Below are 21,107 nucleotides of genomic sequence, written 5' to 3' on the forward strand. Positions count from 1 at the left end.
CATAGCAGATTTATGGCGCATTAAACCCCCAAACTATTTTTAATTTGTCCATTCTACCCTGGAAACCCCCGTTTACAGACGTCGCTCAATCGCTTTTGTTTAAACCCAGCCATAAAACGAAGGTAATTAATTATATTTCTTATTCACAATCTCTGTCATTTTTAGCCCAGAATTATTAATTGATGTCTAATATTTCGTTTTTTGAAAAAAAAAAAAAAAAAAAAGTCTTTAAAAGAATTATTCACTCGCATATTTTAAACTTTTAAACAAATGATGTCACAATGGAAAAAAATGGCGTCTGTAAAAAAGCCACGGATATCTGCCTCATAACTTTATCGCTTAACTGTATTTTTTTGGTTACTGTCGCATTTTTCTGATGTGTTAGATGATAAATAATCGATCCAAACAAAGAAAAATGAGGGAAAAAAAACGACTCGACTACTCCTTGATATCTGCGATTTCTGCATCGCGACCCTTGTGATATTCCCATGTTTCACCCCCCAAAACACAGCTGTGGTCATTCACAGCTGTGTCTTGACACTCAGTGATACATACTACATGGAGTTTTTCGATCGGTACAAGGTAAGTATGCGATAATATCTCGTTAAAATCATGGCGTCTGTAATTCTGCTCTCACGTGCTCTCACCTCCAGATACGGTTTTACTGTTTTAAAAAAATGCCCTCCTGTTCAAAATTTACTTCCCTCAGAAAATGGAGATTTTAAGCTTTCCAATAATGTATCAAACGAGCATATTGGACAATTTTGAAAAATGGCAAAACTGAGGGTCTCAGAGCGGAACTTCAAGTCACCTGAGTGTTTTCCGCCATATATACTGTATATTTTAAACAGCAAAACCCTAACTGGAGGTGAGAGCACGCGAGAGCAGAATTAAAGATGCTATGACTTTAACGAGATATTATCGCGCACTTGCCTTGTTTCGATCCAAAAACTCAATGTAGCATGTATCACCGAGTGTAAATGGCCACAACTGGATTTTTGGGGGATTTTATGGGTGAAACATGGTAATATAACAAGGGTCGCCATGCAGAAATCGCAGACATCAAGGAGTGGCCGAGATGTTCTTTTTCATATATTTACCCTTTTAAACGTTTGTTTCAATTTTCCTTTGTTTGATTTGATTATTCATCATCCAACATATCGGAGAAAATGCGACAGCAACAAAAAAAATACAATAAAGTTATGAGTTATGAGTAGTTATGAGGTGGATATCCGTGACATTTTTACAGACACCATTTTTTTCATTGTGACGTAATTTGTTTAAAAGTTTCAAATATGCGAGTGATACATTTTTTAAAGTCGCTTTTTTTTTAGCGAAATATTAGAAATTAATTAATGATTCTAAGCTAAAAATGACAGAAATATTGAATAATAAATATAACTAGGCCTGCAAACAGGACTGAACGGGCCCTCGCAATCTAGCGCAACTCGGACGTCACGCAACTCGGACAGTGTGCAGGTCAGGGTGGTGGCAGATCGTCCTCTCTAATCATCTCATTAGAACCTAACATGCTCGAAAGTTGCCTCTTTACATTCACACACCTAAGAGATAAACACCCCTATTGGAGAGACTACTACAAAAAAGGAGCGAATAAAGGGTCGTCACGGCAACAGACAGAGACATGTGGACATGGGCCGTAAAATAAGTATTTCAAAAGGTCTTGAAACTACAATGACCAACCTGAAAAGAACTGGACATATATTAGAAAAATGAGTTACTTTCTATTGCCACTAGTTGGCGCTATAGGGTTGATGCAAATGACCCCTACAGGACCCTTCAGAGTATGACTCAACAAGCACGAGATGTTTGGCGCAGATATGTTGTAGAAGTTATGACTGTTCAAAGCTTGTGGTGAGACGAAATGGCTTCAGTCATTTTCACTTCTCCTGTTGGACTCTTCTGCTTCAACTAAACCTCAGTATTTTTCATCAGGCACCTGAACACATGTCTTATGTCTCCCCTGATGCAGGTTTCAGGTGAATATATTTTTTTCCTTGGAGGAGGAGCCTGTTTAGTAAAAAAAAAGGCATTTCCTGTTCCCACTAGGGGGCGCTAGGCTTAATGGGTAATGTTTCATTGCACTCGTGTTAAGGGTGGGATCCCGCACATACATGTCAGATATGAAAAAGATTGAACGTTGTGTCAAGGAGCTATTAGTCTTTTACTGAATTTGTCACCACGCCCAGGTCAGACCCGTGAATGAAAACACACCATTTTGAAAATTTTAGATCTCCTATGTCTCCTGAATAGTCTCACCAATTTTGAAGATGATCCAACTAACTCCCTCTTTGACAAGGTCTCAAATGTGCACCCTGTTAATTGATAAAAATTTCACATTCGATCCAAAATACCCGATTTCCTGTTGGGTTTTGAATACGGGTTCAAGAGACTTTTTGGAGCAGTTTTGCACAAGGTATTGACTCCCCAAATTTCATTGCTCTGTGTTAAAAAAACCTAATAGGAAACGCCTTTTTGAAAAATACAAGGGGGCGCCACTGAGCCATTTTGTTACATTTTTTTGTAATGTCGCAAGATTATCGAAATCCACCCAAAGCCGCATGCATGTGCAAAATTTGGTGAGTTTTCGTGCATGTTCAGGCCTCCAAATGTAAACTATACTACAAATGGATAAAAATTTCACATTCGATCCAAAATACCCGATTTTCTGTTGGATTTGGAAAATGGGTGCAAGAGACTTTTTGGAGCAGTTTTGCCTAAGGTAAGGACTACCCAAATTTCATTGCTCTACGTTGAAAAAACCCAATAGGAAAGGCCTGTTTTAAAACTCCTTTCTGTCGCCACTAGTTGGCACTATAGAGTTGATGCAAATGACCCCTACAAGACCCTTCAGGGTATGACTCTCAACAAGCACAGAAAGTTTGGCGCAGATATGTTGTATATCTGCTGAGTTATGACTGTTCAAAGTATTTTGCGAGACAAATTGTTGACGGTTATTTTCACTTTCATGTTTGGACCCCTCCGCTTCAATGAAACCTCAATATTTTTCATCAGGCACCTGAACACAGGTCTTAAGGCTCCCCTGATGCAGGTTTGAGGTCAACAGATTTTTTTCCCTTGGAGAAGGAACCTGTCTCGTAAAAAAAGGCATTTCCTGTTCTCACTAGGGGGCGCTAGGCCTAATGGGTAATATTTCAATGCACTCGTGTTAAGGGTGGGATACCGCACATACTTGCCAGATATGAAAAAGATTGAACGTTGTGTCATGGAACTATTAGTCATTTACTGAATTTGTCATTTTGCCGAAAAAATGGCCGACTTTGGCACCACGCCCAGGTCAGACCCGTGAATGAAAACGCACCATTTTAAAAGCTTAAGATCTCATATGTCTCCTGAACAGTTTCACCAATTTTGAAGATGATCCAACTAACTCCCTCGACGAAAAGGTCTCAAATGTGCACCCTGTAAATCGATAAAAATTTCATATTCGATCCAAAATAACCGATTTCCTGTTGGGTTTGGAATATGGGTGTAAATGCTTTTTTGGAGCGGTTTTGGACAAGGTATAGACTCCCCAAATTTCATCGCTCTACGCTGACAAACCCTAATGTTATAGGCCAATTTAAATATTTCAAGGGGGCGCCACTGAGCCATTTTGTTACATTTTTTTGCAACGTCACAAAATTATCAAAATTTACAATTTTCCGCAGGTATAAGCAAATTTTGGTGACTTTTCGTGCATGTTCAGGCCTCCAAATTGGCCATTTTCATTTGCCCTGAAAAAAAAAAAAAAAATCCTTTGCAAAACAATAGGGCCTTCGCACGCTTAGTGCTCGGGCCCTAATTAATTACCTGTTTGTGGCTAGGTTGAAACAAAAGCAGTTGCGCGACGTGTGTAAGTGGGGGTTTCCAGGGTAAAACGGACTAATTAAAAATAGTTCGGGGGCTTAATGCGCCATGAGTCTGCTATGGCAGCATATAGACATATTGTTCTATCAAAAACAACTTTTGTTTTAGCTTAAAATACACCAGTTTCTTTTAAAGAGGAGTGCTAGAGCAGAAACTGCTTTTTCAGTCTTGTCTGCGTTTTCCGCCATACACGTATAAATAAAAAGAGTAATTGTTAAAACGTTAATTAAAAAAAAACAATGGATATGGCCCCGAAAAACACTCAAATTGGATAAATAAATAAAACTGCATTAATCACACATAACATTTTTAAAAATTCCCTTTTTGATATTTAATTATAATAAGAAATAATGAATCCTTCTAGTTAATAAATAGAAAAATTTCAGTTTTAACTTTTTAATTTATATATTGAAAAAAAAAGAGATTTTTTTCCCCCCTTGATTGTTATTTAATTCAATTTAAAACAAAAAACTAAGCTAAAAAATTAAATAGGAGAAAATATACTATGAAACGAGGCCCTATTAAGGGTTTAAAAAAAGAAATTATCCTGATTGTTCGTCCATGACTTGTGATTGGCCAGTGAACCTTAGACCAAAAAAAAAACAAAAAAACTTGTAATCTTTACGAAATCTGAATGTCAAAAATTGATATTCGATATTTTCTGCGTCCTATATGGTATACTGGGGACGCGTTTCAATAAGCTTCGGCTTCTCCCGTCAGCACTTTTCTTTTCGGGTTGAATTCATTGTAAACACATATAAATGCTGTATGTTTGTTTGGATTTGTCATGCCTGAAGGGAAAATACATTAAAAAAAAAAGAAATTTAAAAAAAAAAAAACTCGCTAATGAGATGGATGGCAATGTCAGTCGTCAAGGAGTTTTAACATGCAGGCTGATGGATGAATGGCATCTTGATAACAAGTAGTTGTCCTACAAAGCATCCCCGCGGGGCATGTAAATGCAATGTCAGGTGTGTTGGCGAGTACATGCTCGATGTTTACCTGGTGTGTGTGTGTGGGATGGTCAAGAAGGTGCTGCAGAATTAAAGTGTAAACAGGACAGAGAGAGGAAAAAGAGAGACAGGCCTTGCCCTGTGTGCTGAGCATAAAAATGGCGGCTGGAACGGTTTCAACTTTCAAGTTTTTACCTGTGCTGTACTGATCAATGATTTTGACTTCAATGCCAGATAAACACGAGAAAAAAAAAAAGCATGACAACAAGGCATTATAAAGCGTTGAAAACACCCAACTAAATTACAATTGTGGATGCTAAATACACTGCATGTCCTACAATCTATTTGGACTGGGAAGTTAGTTAATTACTAGTATGTGAATGATTGTCTTTTAACTTAACTCAAAGCGGTAATTGAAAAAAATGACAGTATATTAGTGAATTGGAATGAGACTAGTAGATGTCCAATCTGTTTGAAGAAGCGAATGAACGAACATTCGCTGCCATCCCTTCCACTTCTATTGGTGTGCATGGCTGTCACCCCAGGAGCAAGCCTCTTTTGAAGACGGTACCCAAGAAAGCCCGCCCGTCTCATCAGACCATAGGACATGGTTCCAGTAATCCATGTGCTTTGCTGACATGTCTTCAGCAAACTGTTTGCAGGCATTCTTGTGTACCGTCTTCAGAACAGGCTTCCTCCTGGGGTGACAGCTAGGCCTGTCGCGATAACAAATTTTAGTGTGGGATAATTTATCTCATAAATTAATGCGATATGCGATATTATTGCGCCCCCCAATTTTTTTTTTTAAACCAATTTACAATAACACAGTGAGAATACAGTATATATTAATAGATCAAGTACACCCATTTAAACGCGATAAATATTTACTCTTAAATCTAAAAATACTTTTTAAGAAATCACAACTATAAACAATAGACCATGCCTCTTAAGTAAAAGACAACAATATTAATACCGCACAGAAACACAGCATAAATAAAATGTGTTTTTCAAGAAAGAAAAAAAAATGCACTTAATAACTTAAGCATTTAGGCAAATGAAAACTTTTCCCCTCATAGCTTCTGCAATGGTGTTCTATAGGGATGCAACGATACAGTTGAGTCACGGTTCGGTACGATTTCCGATACAGGGGAAACACTTTTCGATCCGATTCAATACATTTAATGCTCTGGAGAAAAAAAAGGAAAATAATTTTTTTTTTTTTTTGCTAACGAGCAAAAATTAAATTGCCATCATATAAACATGCATTTTAGTGCATAATATTTATGTGCTTACTTCTTGCTGATCTGAAAAAGTTTTGTATAAATGTGCTGAGAACAATTTTTACTGTTTGTAAAGTGAGGCGGGTCACACTGTTGATTGCTACAGCTCTAATAGCAGCTAGGTTTACGGCATGAGCAAGACAACCTATTTATGGTCCGAATCCATCTGTGTCACGTACTGGATTAACAATATTTGCAACATTACCTATAGTCACTGGTATGGATTGATTTGGCCTTCCTAACTTCCATTCAGTCATGACAGTTTAGAATTCATCGATGTAGTATATGGACTACGTGTCCCATAATCACTCTGGGCTCACGTAGCCAATGGCATGGAACGTAGCACATCTAGTTTGCTATTTCATGATATCTAGTGTGTGCGCGCATTAATAAAGCTAGCAAACGCCGCTGAAGTCACATCTGCTCATTACTGCACAACACCAGCATATGACAATCGACTTTCATAAACAGGATGAGTTTGAAGCACAGAGCTCTTAATTTGCCAGTGAATGTTCATCATTTCCATTCAGCTGTCGGTTGTCAAAGCGAGGTTGTTCGTAGCAGCCAAGTCGGTAACAATGTTTTGACGGACTTCGTTGTAAATATCCGGCGTTGTGCCGAAAAATAACCGCCCCGCGTGAAATGTCACCCCTGACGGGAGCGCTCACACCTCAACAACAACGGTTCCCCGGAGATGGTCCACAGTCAATCAGAAGCACTGACGTGGCCGGTATACGTTGAACAATAGGATATAATGGGAACGATTGGCTCCGGCGCTTTTTTTTTTTTGCCAGACCTGAATGGAATTATTGCATATTGCGACAGGCTTAGTGACAGCCATGCACACCAATTTGATGTAGAGTGCGGCGTGTGGTCTAAGCACTAACAGGCTGACCCCCTTCCTTTTCAATCTCTGCAGCAATGCTGACAGCACTCCTGTAACGAGTCACATTAAATTTTGGAGGGAAAATGACAAGCAGTACTCAATTTGGACATTTAGGGATGTACGTAGTTTCTATGTGGTGTACTCACTTTTGTTGCCAGGGGTTTAAATATTATTGGCTATATTTTGAGTTATTTTGAGGTGAACATAAATTAACTCTATTATATAAGCTGCACACAGACTACTTTTCATTGTGTCAAAGTGTCATTTTGTCAATGTTGTCCCATGAAAAGCTATATACCCTACCCACCGACGTCACAAAACCACGTGCTCGCTGTGTGGTTCCGCCCACTTGTCCGTCATTTTGTCTCTGTATTAGCATTGTTTTCAATTGATCGAGGAATTTAAAATGCATTTCATGGAAGACCCGGTGCTTTCTGATGCCGTAAACTCACTGGACGTGTTGCATACAAGGCGTTATGTGGAAAAGCTTCGTTCTATACAGTCGCCAGATCCATATTTGATGCCCAAATCGATGTTTTTCGACCCACTGTCTTCGCCCTGTCTGCCTGACATCTGCTACGCTGATATTTACAATTTTCTTGTCCACACAAAATCAGCCTTTTCTCACGAAAATTTGAAAAACTTCAAGAGCTTGGAGGCTTATAAATACTTCGTTGCTGGTTGGGTGAAACAGGTCCTTGTCCACGAAAATTCGGCAGGAATCTATCTTGTGCTTGGAAAGGTGAGTTACGAAATTTTCAATTCAAAATCTTTTGTTATTGCTAACATCCACTGTCAAGTCTAATGTATTTCATGTCATTTGTCAATGGAGTTAAGGCTTTTAATGTTTATATGGTTTTGCGATAGCACTCTCACTACATACATACGCGTATGTTGTCGGCGATTAGCCTAGCAATGATCTTAATTGTGGTTATTTGTCAGCCCCGTAGACGAGGCCAGTTTCTTTCACTTGGTATCAGCTAATTATTATTTAAAAAATAACGATGGTGGAAGAAAGGGAAGTCACAAACATCTTGAATTTGAAACTATGTCGTACTACGTCGTATGTTGTCGGCGATTAGCCTCGCAATGATCTTAATTGTGGTTATTTGTCAGCCCCGTAGACGAGGCCAGTTTCTTTCACTTGGTACCAGCTAAATATTATTCAAAAAATAACGATGGTGGAAGAAAGGGAAGTCACAAACATCTTGAATTTGAAACTATGTCGTACTACGTCGTATGTTGTCGGCGATTAGCCTCGCAATGATCTTAATTGTGGTTATTTGTCAGCCCAAAACCCTCTAAGTATATCTTAAATGCATCTTACCGGATATAAAATGACTACTACATAGTCTGTGGTGATTTTTTGGTGCCCAGTTTTCACGTCGAATTGCAGCCGTCCATTTCGCTCTCCTCTTTGGATCCCTCGGAATACGGTAAAACTTCAAGTCTCTCCTTCCATCTTCTCTGTTAGTGCAACCAACAGCCACACACGCCTTCACCATTTTGATTATTAATGTTAAGGAGCAGAAAAACACGCCGTAAATAGGAGAAATGTACGTAGCCGTAACAGGTTAACACTATGTTTTCACGGACAAGTGGGCGATACCATTCAGGAGAGCGGAGTTGTGACGTCACGTGGGTAGGGTCTATACTTAAATATCTGCAGAAATTCGAGGGGTGTACTCACTTTTGTGATACACTGTATGTTCCAATCCGCGTTAAATTCAGTTTGAAATGACCAAAAACAAATCGAGTCGCTAAAACCCCAGCAACTGACAGTAGTGGAAGCATTTGTTTTAAAAGAAAATGGTCTACCTCGCTTTTTTGTTTCTTGTCGCTTTACCAACGTCACGTCCGCCCATCGCTGATTGGTCCACTCCGCTGTCTGTTTGCTGTGGCTTGCTCCGCCCTGGGATTTTGATCCGTGGAACGGTCGCCAGACTCTATCGCTGGAACAGCGGTGAGTCTGGTGTTCCAGGCAAAGGTCAACCAGCCCCCCATTTAGAGTAAAAATGGCTAAAAATGGTGTCAAATTGTTTGTGCTATGATTGTGCTGGTTTTGCTGTAAAATATTTTATTTGTGCCGCTATCGTTTATGAGATATTGACATATTCATTTGGAGTGATGACGCCACGCAACCCCCCATTTATTGCAGAATGGACCAAAATGGTGCCGTTTGTTTATGCTACGTTTGTGCTAGTTTGTGCTGCTATTGTTTTATAGATATTAATTTCGAGTGATGACGTCACTCACAGCTTTTCCGAATCTAACTCCCGTTGTTGACGGCACATACCAACTCTCTCAATAATAGAGGTGTGTCCCAACAACTAGCTCAAACGTCGCACAAACAAATTGCACCCATTCGGCTTCATTTTGCAATAAATGGAGGGCTTGAGATATTAATTTTGTTTGTATAAATTAGTTTGTGCTCGTTGTTGGGACACCCCTCTATCATTGAGAGAGTTGGTACACACCGCCAGCCGCGTTGGAGGGGCTGCGATTGACGTCACCACTCGAAATTAACATCACAATATCTATAAAACGATAGCAGCACAAACGAAAATTGTTACAGCACAAATTAGTACAAACGTAGCATAAACGAATGACACAATTTTGGGTCCATTTCGCAATAAATGGGAGGCTGCGTGACGTCATCACTCGAACTTAATTGTAAAATATTTATGTCAAACTGCTGTTACTATAGTTGTGAGCCCCCTGTTGTTGTGGTATTACGGTATAAAGGAATCTAAGTGATGAGTCGTATGCACATGTGATGTTACACAGGTGCTATTCTAATTGTTTTTTTGTTTTGTTTTTTTTTTGTTTTTTTGGGATAGTGACACCTTTTTAAAATGATATATCGATTCTTGGTGGGAGCATATCGATAACCTTTTGGGCGCTAATCGGGTATTGTGATATATCACGTCTTAAATATATTACATCACTACTGGCAACTATGTCTGGTATGTCTGCCTGAGAACAATGCGTGCCCTACCTGTGCACGCCTAGGAAAGACACAATGACACTGCATGCTATTACATAAGCTGTCATCCATCCCAGGCGCCCTCCCACCGTCAGCACCTGGCCCGCCGCTGTTTCAGCACCACGGAGAGCTCTCGGCAGAAGCGGGGAGGGGGTGCGTTACTTGAAGGGGGGATGGCAAACAAAATGCCGTTGAGATGTTAACAGCGAGTCCTGACTGTTTGATTATTTATGTCCGCATGTGCAACAACAAGCACTTTAGTTACATAAGCCTGCCTCTGGGGGGGTGCAAGTTGTGGATGAAAAACGTTTGGCAGCGCAGGGGGAAGCCATTTATTTCTATGCTTGGTGATGACCTGGCTTTGCAACGTTGTGTGATGCTATTTCTAGCCGTCAAATGGGGGTAAAAGTGGTGAACATGGCCGCCTCATAGTTCGTAGATTCTGGTACAAACACTGTGATGCCCTTGCAATAGGGGAAAGGAGGTGAAAATACAAAAAGTACACTCATGTAAAGCTGCTGTCGTATTCGCTAACTTCACATGCTACACCATCCAAGCCCCTCTTCTTAAAGGTACGTTCACGCAGGCACTCGTTTTCAGACAGAGTGATCCCTTGCTACTTCGCTGCTCAACTTTCACGCCCACTGTGTTTTTAAAGGGAACCTCAGACTTAAAAGACTTATAGGCTCTAATAAGCCAGAATTGTTCTCTTTTACTAAAATGTTATTAGAAACACATAAAATATTGCCATTGGTTTAAAAAGCTCTAAAATTGATTACGTGTTTTGACCTACAGAGGGCGCCATGTTTTATGCGCGCAATGGACGCTCGGGGTGATGACATAGTTTGTCACTGTCACTAGACGAACTTACTGCAATTACTTCTACGTGGCGAGACGTCCAACACATGCGCACATCGGTTAAAAGCAGCGAGTACTAAACATTTGTGTTTTTATTGAGTCTTTTATTACATTTTCATTGCCTCAAAATACTTTTTGCATGTGTTTCCCTCTCATATTTATAATCATTGGGTTTTCTTGTGGTAGCTTTAAAGCAGATTGTTGATCTGTTGACCACATTAGTCACGTAGCATATTTAAACCACCCTCATTTAAATATTACTACGTTAATATATTTTCTTAAGGCATCTTTAGTATGTTCTGTCTGTATGCATCTAAACAAAACAAGCTGAAAGCGCACGGTAGTACTTTGGGTGTCAAATTCGCCTCTTATAGATGTCTCGCGGTGTCGCACATTTTGACAGAACACTGTTTTTTTCCTACTCTCGTCTCGTCTTTCCTGTTCATTTTGCTTTTGCTGCTCGTTTTGTGAAATATCGAGAGTGCTGTCATGCTCATTAATGTTCCTCTCGGGTTCAAATTGAAAGGGTTGAACAAATGACATGTTTATGTCGCGAGAGTCATACTCTGGAAGTCCGTCAGCGTAATATAAAGAGTTCTAAAAATACATTTATGTACATTTTATTTACATTTATATATGTATGTACACTTACACACATGCACACAAATCATATGAGATGAAGTGAGAATAAATGTACAGTGCGTATTATGTAGAAACAGTGGGGTAAATAAGTATTTAGTCAACCACTAATTGTGCAAGTTCTCCCACTTGAAAATATTAGCGAGGCCTGTAATTGTCAACATGGTTAAACCTCAACCATGAGAAACAGAATGTGGGGAAAAAAACAGAAAATAACATTGTTTGATTTTTAAATAATTTATTTCCAAATGATGGTGGAAAATAAGTATTTGGTCAATACCAAAAGTTCATCTCAATACTTTGTTATGTACCCTTTGTTGGCAATAACGGAAGCCAAACGTTTTCTGTAACTCTTCACGAGCTTTTCACACACTGTTGCTGGTATTTTGGCCCATTCCTCCATGCAGATCTCCTCTAGAGCAGTGATGTTTTGGGGCTGTCGTTGGGAAACACGGACTTTCAACTCCCTCCACGGATTTTCTATGGAGTTGAGACCTGGAGACCGGCTAGGCCACTCCAGGACTTTGAAATGCTTCTTACGAAGCCACTCCTTTGTTGCCCTGACTGCGTGTTTGGGATCATTGTCATGCTGAAAGACCCAGCCACGTCTTATCTTCAATGCCCTTGCTGATGGAAGGAGATTTTCAATCAAAATCTGTTGATACATGGCCCCATTCATTCTTTCCTTTACACAGATCAGTCGTCCGGGTCCCTTTGCAGAAAAACAGCCCCAAAGCATGATGTTTCCACCCCCATGCTTCACAGTGGGTATGGTGCAATTCAGTATTCTTTTTCCTCCAAACAAGAGAACCTGTGTTTCTACCAAAAAGTTCTATTTTGGTTTCATCTGACCATTACACATTCTCCCAGTCCTCTTCTGGATAATCCAAATGCTCTCTAGCGCACCGCAGACGGGCCTGGACGTGTACTTTCTTCAGCAGGGGGACACGTCTGGCAGTGCAGGATTTGAGTCCCTGGCTACGCATTGTGTTACTGACCTTTGTTTCTGTGGTCCCAGCTCTCTCTAGGTCATTCACTAGATCCCCCCGTGTGGTTCTGGGATTTTTGCTCCCTGTTCTTGTTATCATTTTGACGCCACGGGGTTAGGAGGGAGTTGAAAGTCCGTGTTGCCCAACGACAGCCCCAAAACATCATTGCTCTAGAGGAGATCTGCATGGAGGAATGGGCCAAAATACCAGCAACATTATGTGAAAAGCTTGTGAAGAGTTACAGAAAACGTTTGGCCTCCGTTATTGTCAACAAAGGATACATATCAAAGTATTGAGATGAACTTTTGGTATTGATCAAATACTTGTTTTCTACCATGATTTGCAAATAAATTCTTTAAAAAATCAAACAATGTGATTTTCTGTTTTTTATTTCACATTCTGTCTCTCATGGTTGAGGTTTACCTCTGTTGACAATTACAGGCCTCTCTAATATTTTCAAGTGGGACAACTTGCACAATTAGTGGTTGACTAAATATTTATTTGCCCCACTGTATGTTATTTACATTAACAATATTTTATTCACATGTTTCAAACTATTCTTTAATGTCCTAGTAATAACATATGCAGTTTTATATAAACTGTTGATATTATATATACACAAAAAATGTATGTTAAAAATGGTGGGGTGACACTTGTTCACGGTTTTTCACTTTACGCGGTCAGTTCCCGTTAACAGTGATAATTGAGTAATCACTGTATAGGCTTGGTGCTTTTTAAGAATACATAGGGGAATGCATTTCACCACCTCTCCTGTTTTCTGACCAATGAGCTGACAAAACAATGACAATCCAGCTCATCTTGAATTTTGCAGGTGAGCATGTTCACACAGTTTAATGTTATGCTAACAGTTGCAAAATTATTCCACAGCATTGGTGTCTTTATAAATTACTTGCAGTGGCTGCTGCTGGTCGAAAAAACGTCTAATATCCCTCCCCTTCGAAGGAGGTGGCATGTTGTCGACATGTTAAGTATTTCTGTCGGGGCTGTGTGAGTCTGAGCGTGTGTGGGTGGGTCAAGTCATCAGCCAATTAAACATGCTTTTGGAGGAGGTGGGGGGGGGGGTCGGCACATTCAGCAAGTGAAAAGGGGTAAATGTAAGTTTCAACATCATGACAATAATTCACTTAATAATGGTAGGGTCAATTCTGTCATTACAACATAATAAATAAATGACCTATATAACTGAACTCATTATATTATGCATATAAGGTTGCTTAAAAGTTGGTGGGGACAATTGGAGCATCCTGAAAAGTTGGTCGTGTTATGTCCTTACCGTCCCTATGCAACCCTAGGCTTTTGCATCATGATAAGTCTGGGTGAAGCTTGACTAAAAAGCATGTTCAAAATGATTTATTTTCTTGTTCTCCTCCATGTACTTTATTTTCACTATTTGTATAATGTTTTTGTGTTCTGTCAATTTCGCTTGCATTTTCACATTATATTTGGAGTAATCATTTTGAAACTTATTGCTGAGGGACTTTGACTGCGTCTCAGTTTATGTTTGCTCTTTTAAAAAAGGTATTAAAAATACATTTCCAATAGTCGTAGTTTTTTTTATATGCTTACAGCACTCAAATATGTATGGCGGCCCTAAAGGGACATCGAGAGAAATAAAAATAAATTTCAACAATCTGGTAAACATTAGCATTATATAGCATTCAAGCTAGCGGACTTTTGCGATGAAAGCCAATTGTTGTCAACATTAGAATTATATAGCATTTAAGCTAGCAGATGTTTGCTATGCAAATTAGCCAATTGTTGTAATCATTAGAATTATATTGGATTTAAGCTAGCGGACTTTTGCTATGCAAGTTAGCCAATTGTTGTAAACATTAGCATTATATAGCATTTAAGATAGCGGACCTTTGCTTTGCAAATTAGCCAATTGTTGTTATCATTAGCATTACATAGCATTTAAGCTAGCGGACTTTTGTTATGCAAGTTAGCCAATTGTTGTAAACATTAGCATTATATAGCATTTAATTTAGCGGACTTTTGCTATGCAAGTTAGCCAATGGCGTACCGCAAGCAACACGTCACTTCCGCTCATTAATATTCATGGCATTAGCTACCGTTGCTAAGCTGGGACAAAGCTAGGACAAGCCACCGTTTGTCCCTAATAGGAAATGAATGGAAATCGTGTACGAAGGAAATGTTTACAGCGCTAAACCTACCAATTCTCTCCGAAAATGATGTGCCTGGTGCCAAATTGACAGGCATAGATGTGGAAGAACATAAAAATGTTCAGTTAAAAAGATGGCTTTAGTGTCGAAGGCTGAAAAAGACGAAAAAAAAACGAGCCGACGTAAGCAGAGCTTTAGCTTTTTTTTTTATCGACGCGACTGACAATGACATTCTTCGGTTTCAACAAGCTATCCTTTACCATCAGCCCTGTCTTTCTTATATATCCTCTGGTTGTCCTACGTCCCTTACCGTTCCTGGGGGTAATTTAGTTAGCTTTGTGTAGCGATCGCAAATGCTACTCAGTGACAGCCAACGAACACTTTTAATGTTTTCATTGATAACACATCTTAATCCTATGATTTATTTACACTTCCCCCTTACTAAAGTTGTTTTATATATATATATATATATATATATATATATATATATATATATATATATATATATATATATATAACAGAAACGGTAACAGTGGCAGTCAGATACCATTGTAATTTTTTTCCGGTCATTAATTGTCAGACAGAAGCAGTACGGCACAACGTTACGCTAAAAGAATTAAGTAAAAATATAAAAATGGCTTACCTCTTTGTCCTCTGAAAGACCATGCTAACCCAACATAATGTTTACTGCATATGAAACGTGAATGGATTCGCCGAGCTGGTGTTAAAGTCCGCGCAAGTTGATTCGGTTTTCACATTTTTTCCTCCCGAGTTTTTGGTTTCCGGGAACGTATGAAGAAAACATCCTTCATGGTCGTAATGTCTAGAGTCGTTTCTACAAGTTCCAAAAAAGCAATGCGTGATCGGCATGTTCGTTTTTGAAAGATTACAGGCGAAAAGTAGCACTTTTTACGTTGAGTCTATGCGAGGGCGGGTCTATAATGTCCCACTTCGGCTTTACTTCCGCTTTACGATGCGACGTCACGGTCTAAAAATAGCCTGCGTGCGGTACGCCATTGTTGTAAACATTAGCATTATATAGCATTTAATTTAGCGGACTTTTGCTATGCAAGTTTGCCAATTGATGCATTGTTGCAATTGGCTAACTTGCATAGCAAAGGTCCGCTACCTTAAATGCTATATAATGCTAATGTTTACCACATTGTTTCTGGTGATTCTTTTGGTCTCCGTTAATATGCACCTAATTCAGATTTGAGTAAAAGTATTATATTACAATCGCTGTATTAATTAAAAAAAATAACTTTTCACATACAAAAAAAAAATCTCAAGGTGATGGTTATCAGGCCGGGAGACTACCAATTAGGTGTCCCTTATTCTTATTTTCAGGGAGTTAGTAACCCTAGCAGCTAACCTTACTGTTTACATTGACTGACGCTGGGCTGCTACTGAGGTGTGTTAACACCCCAGTAATGGCCGCCACTAGGGAGCGACGTCCACAAATCTCTCCTTGGAAGAGTCTATATGTGCCTCCCTGAAAAAAAAAAAACGATGGCCCCACCTCAGCCCTCCCCCGGAGACCCACCACTAAAGCTATTAGAATGGGAAGAAGGTTGCTGATCTGTTTCATTAGTTTGAGTGTTGTATATGGTAGTTTGACAAAGTTACAATGTGGTCAATGTAGAACCGGCTATTTTTTTTCACCATCAAAGACAGCCAATAAGGTCTTCTAACTGCTTAAAATGTGAGTCCTGAATGTTTGTTACTCAAGTCCACCTGTATTTCAATATGCTGCATGTCAAACAATACTCTCGTTAGCCGCCTCCTGTCCTCACATGACGCCCTTTTGCCGATATCCGCTGCGCTAATGACGCGGAAGCCCGTCAGAGGATAAACCTCCTCTCATCCATCCAGCTGCCATTGTGATAAACAGCGAGCGGCTTTTTGTTGCGTGCGCAGAGAAAAACAGCGGCAGCGGGACTCTCAATCTAATCTCCCAATTCAGCACATTTCCGCAACGGGTTTATTATCATTTTGGATAGAACGCACGGCCACGGAGAGGATCTTGACATGTGGCGGGCCGGTAATCCGCATCCCTGCCAGTACAGTAATAAGCGTTATTATTGCTCGGCGTCAAATTGCCATCTGCTGTCATTCATGGGGAAAAATCAGGGAAGACGCCGAGCTGCTGTTAATTATGTCGCTGTTTTTGCTTAAGTACACTTGTATTCCAAAAGTGTCGTACTAATACCACAAGTGGTGCGTGGGCTCCCTCTAGTGTCACACAAAAGTCCTTCTGCTGTGAATTGAATCGAGTTTTATCACTAGTAGATGTCCAATCCGTTTTAAAGTGGGATGGTGTCAGCGAATGACCGGTAGTGTTCGTCTAGTGACAGTGACAGTTGTGGACTCCGCACTGTCGCTGCATGCAGACATTAGTGACATTAACAAACACCACAAGGACCATGTTATTTTTTTCTACATCAGTAGTATGCGTATTGTTTATCAATCTATTAGCAGCAATCAGTAACAAGTCCTCAGATGAAAACCAACAAATCTCTTACAGTCCGTGTACGCTGAAGCAAGCAGACAACAATAACATAGGGATTGCATAAAAGGGTTTATTGAGCATACAAAAAAAAAATGTGATCGCGAAAAGGGAGACACAAAACTGCGGTGAGAGGCAAACAAAAGGAAAAACCAAGGCAAAGATGCAACTCGCAATGAAGGGGTCAAGAATACAAACTGTCAAATGACAGCAAGTCAAAATCTTGACAAGCCGCCTAGGATCGGTTTAAGGACAATGCTGATTAGCTGGAATTGGATGAAGCTACGACGTTGGGAACTCATCCCACAGCTCTGTAACGAAAGCAGCAGCAGAATGTGACAAAATCATGCCAGTCGTCATACTAGCTTCACTTCGTAGCCAGCACAGCTATTCTCCCAGTCCAGCACAACTGCGTCTTCACCCCCAGCGTGCAATGCATGTGTAAAACATGGTGCCCTCCATAGGTCAAAAGCTGTACTAAATAGCATACATTTTTAAATCAATGGCAATAATACAGGATATGTGTTTGTACTTACATATTTTTGTAAAAAAAGAACAATTGCGGCTTATTAGAGCCTACAAGTCCTTAAGTCTGAGGTTCCCTTTAAAGTGCCTGTGACAGCATAAAAAAAATCTTAAATAGCATTATTATGTGAATTAGAATCATATTTTGGGACGATTCGACTATATACAACAATTTGGCAAAGCGCAGTTGACGAGAAATTAGTAGGGCTGTCAAACGATTAAAATTTTTAATCGAGTTAATTACAGCTTAAAAATTAATTAATCGTAATTAATCACAATTCAAACCATTTATAAAATATGCCATATTTTTCTGTAAATTATTGTTGGAATGGAAAGATAAGACACAAGACGGATATATACATTCAACATACGGTACATAAGTACTGTATTTGTTATTAAAACAATAAATCAACAACAAGATGGCATTAACATTATTAACATTCTCTTAAAGCGATCCATGGATAGAAAGATTTGTAGTTCTTAAAAGATAAATGTTAGTACAAGTTATAGAAATTTTATATTAAAACCCCTCTTAATGTTTTTGTTTTATTAAAAAATTATAAAATGTAAAATTTTCAATCAAAAAATAAACTAGTAGCTCGCCATTGTTGATGTCAATAATTACACCATGCTCACTCATGGTACTAACCCATAAAATCAGTTGGACCCAATCGCCAGCAGAGGGAGCCAAACACCAAAAAACAAGTAACAAGAGGACATTACATTGTACTGTCATTTTAGTCTGTTTGAGCGGGGCATGTGCGTTAAATGCGTGAAATTACTGCCCGTTAACGCGATAATTTTGACAGCCCTAGAAATTAGTCTTTGCATCTGCCGTTTAGCCCCGCCTGTCATTATAGTGCTCTAGCGTCCCCAGCTGGGGGATGACGTCAGCAGGGTCCCGATTTCATCTGATTCAGAATTCAACCCATTGAGGGGGAATTATTCAGAACGATGAAAATACGACAACGAGGGCAGCAAATGTCATTGTTTCAATCTCTCTACTCCAATATTTTTACTGGATATTCTTTTAATCGGCACGGAATCGGCACGGTGGCTGAGTGTTTAGCACGTCCGCCTCACAGTTCTGAGATCAAGGGTTCAATCCAGGGCTTCGGCCTTCCTGTGTGGAGTTTGCATGTTCTCCCCGTGCCTGCGTGGGTTTCCTCCGGGAACTCCGGTTTCCTCCCACATCCCAAAAACATGCATGGTAGGCTGATTGAACACTCTAAATTGTCCGTAGGTATGAGTGTGTGCGTGAATGGTTGTATGTCTCCATGTGCCCTGCAATTGGCTGGCAACCAGTTCGGGGTGTCCCCTGCCTACTGCCCATAGTTAGCTGGGATAGGCTCCAGCACCTCCGCGACCCTCGTGAGGGAAAGCGGCATGGAAAATGAATGAATGAATATTCTTTTAATCTAAGTATTATACCCAATTGCTAAAAAAAAGGTATGGTTATGACAAATAACAGTCTTGTGGAAAATGGAATATGAAATATTAAAAATGCATTTATTCAGTACGACATGGTATAATTACACCGTAATGGTCAAAACGGTCCACTTCTTGCACTTCCCGAACGATATTTTATGCCACCGGAGTTAGTCCGGCTTTTGTCATTTCCCTGCCCTGGCGAGCATGAAAAGACCAGGAGGTGTGACAGCTCGCCGACATGCTAACCCGAACGGAGCGGCGTTTAAAAGTCTTATTCTCGCCTTTTGAATCAAAAAAATCACACAAAACCACCCCGGATTATCTCACACGGCGGCGGGGTTGTCGATTGTCTTCACTGATTGGCAACCCCCCTGGCGGCGAGCAAGTTACAGCTCGTTGTTAGCCTGACGCGGGCAGGAGAGCTCGTTTGCCGGGGAAGCAGCTGGAGAACTGCCGGACAAACCGGCCAACGTTGGAGGAGCGCATAGCTGCCCGAGCCCAACCCAAGTATAGTGGTCTATTGCTGGGCATTGTTTACTCACTTCCTCGTAAGTCCAATGGTCCCGAAATTGTCAGACTTGTTTTGGCCAATCTCGGGGTGAAGGGTAACTTTTTAAAACCCACAAAGGCTCATAAGCCTCTTCCTGGTGCAGCAACAAAACCCTGCAGCACATTTGGCTGGCGTGATGCGAAAAATAAACAAATTAATCCACCAAATCAGATGAATCCTCTGTCCATCTGCATGCTATGTGAGATGCAGACCTGGGTGACATCACGTTCGCATTCCTCCTCAATACAGGAAGTATTCAAAAAATTGAATATATAGATCGCTCGCTGCCACAAACATCCAAGCGGTCCATCTCATTCAGGAGCATAAGACACCGCAGGAAATATGAAATAATCATGCTTTTTGCTGTCATAGGCACTTTAATATCAAGTCAGAATATTGTTCAGTAACAACCTCCTCCTCCCCCCAAAACTTTATTCCTTTTCTATCAGTAATAATGAGTCACATATAAATAAAAATGTGAACTTTTATTTGGGCCCAAAGGATGCTCAAATGAGCAAAGGGAAGACTTAGCTAATTTTGAGTAACATTGTTGCTGGAAAAGAGGCAGATGGAGGGGACTGTTTTGCCCCTGCAGCACTGCCCTCAATGGAAACGCACACTCAGGGACATTTGGGGCCTTTTTCTGCTTTGTCAGCACTCTTTCTGTATTACTGCATTTTCTTGTCATCCTCATGTTGACCCAAACAAACAACAAGCCAACCTTATCTATCTTTTGGGTGACATTGGTTAACTGGACGTGCATTGATGGTGCTTGTTGCATGGCAACAGGGCCCGCCTCACTGGGTCATGTCACAGTCGGGATTCATTAAGAAAATAAAAATAATAATTACAATATATGTGCTCGACTGCATCCTTGCTCAGCTTCGGAAATGTGTGGACTTAGTCATTTATTTTTGCTTTTTGAAAAGGTAAAATAGCAACCTCTATTGATATGCAGGGGCTATAAAGCAGTGGCGATTGCTCGAAGCAAGGGAAGCTTAGCTTCCCCCAAAATGTCAAAAAAATAAGTAACCATACAGTGCTAGCCAAAAGTATCGGCACCCCTGCAATTCTGTCAGAAAATGCTCAATTTCTCCCAGAAAATAATTGCAATTACAAATGATTTGGTAGTAATATCTTCATTTATTTTGCTTGCAATAAAAAAAACACGAAATACAATGAAAAAAAATCATTATCATTTTATACAAAACTCCAAAATGGGCAAAAAAAAAAAAAAACCTTGCCATGCACACGTTCAAGCAGTCCAGTGCTAGAAGGAGCACTGCAACCCCAAAACATCAGGGAACCTCTGGCATGTTTGACTGTGGGGACAGAGTTTTCTTTGAATGCTTGTTTTTTTTCCTGTAAACTCTATGTTGATGCCTTTTCCCAAAAAGCTCTACTTTTGTCTCATCTGTCCAGAGAACATTCTTCCAAAACGTTTTTGGCTTTCTCAGGTAAGTTTTGGTATA

General features: G+C 40.0%; 1 protein-coding gene across 1 annotated transcript in view; it reads left to right on the forward strand.

Annotated features, from left to right (window-relative positions):
- Positions 1-21,107, forward strand: part of aatka (apoptosis-associated tyrosine kinase a) — a 75,797-nt gene that overhangs the window by 934 nt on the left and 53,756 nt on the right. The window lies entirely within an intron of this gene.

This window comes from Corythoichthys intestinalis, chromosome 16 (genome assembly GCF_030265065.1).
Source record: "Corythoichthys intestinalis isolate RoL2023-P3 chromosome 16, ASM3026506v1, whole genome shotgun sequence".
Taxonomy (NCBI): Eukaryota; Metazoa; Chordata; class Actinopteri; order Syngnathiformes; family Syngnathidae; genus Corythoichthys; species Corythoichthys intestinalis.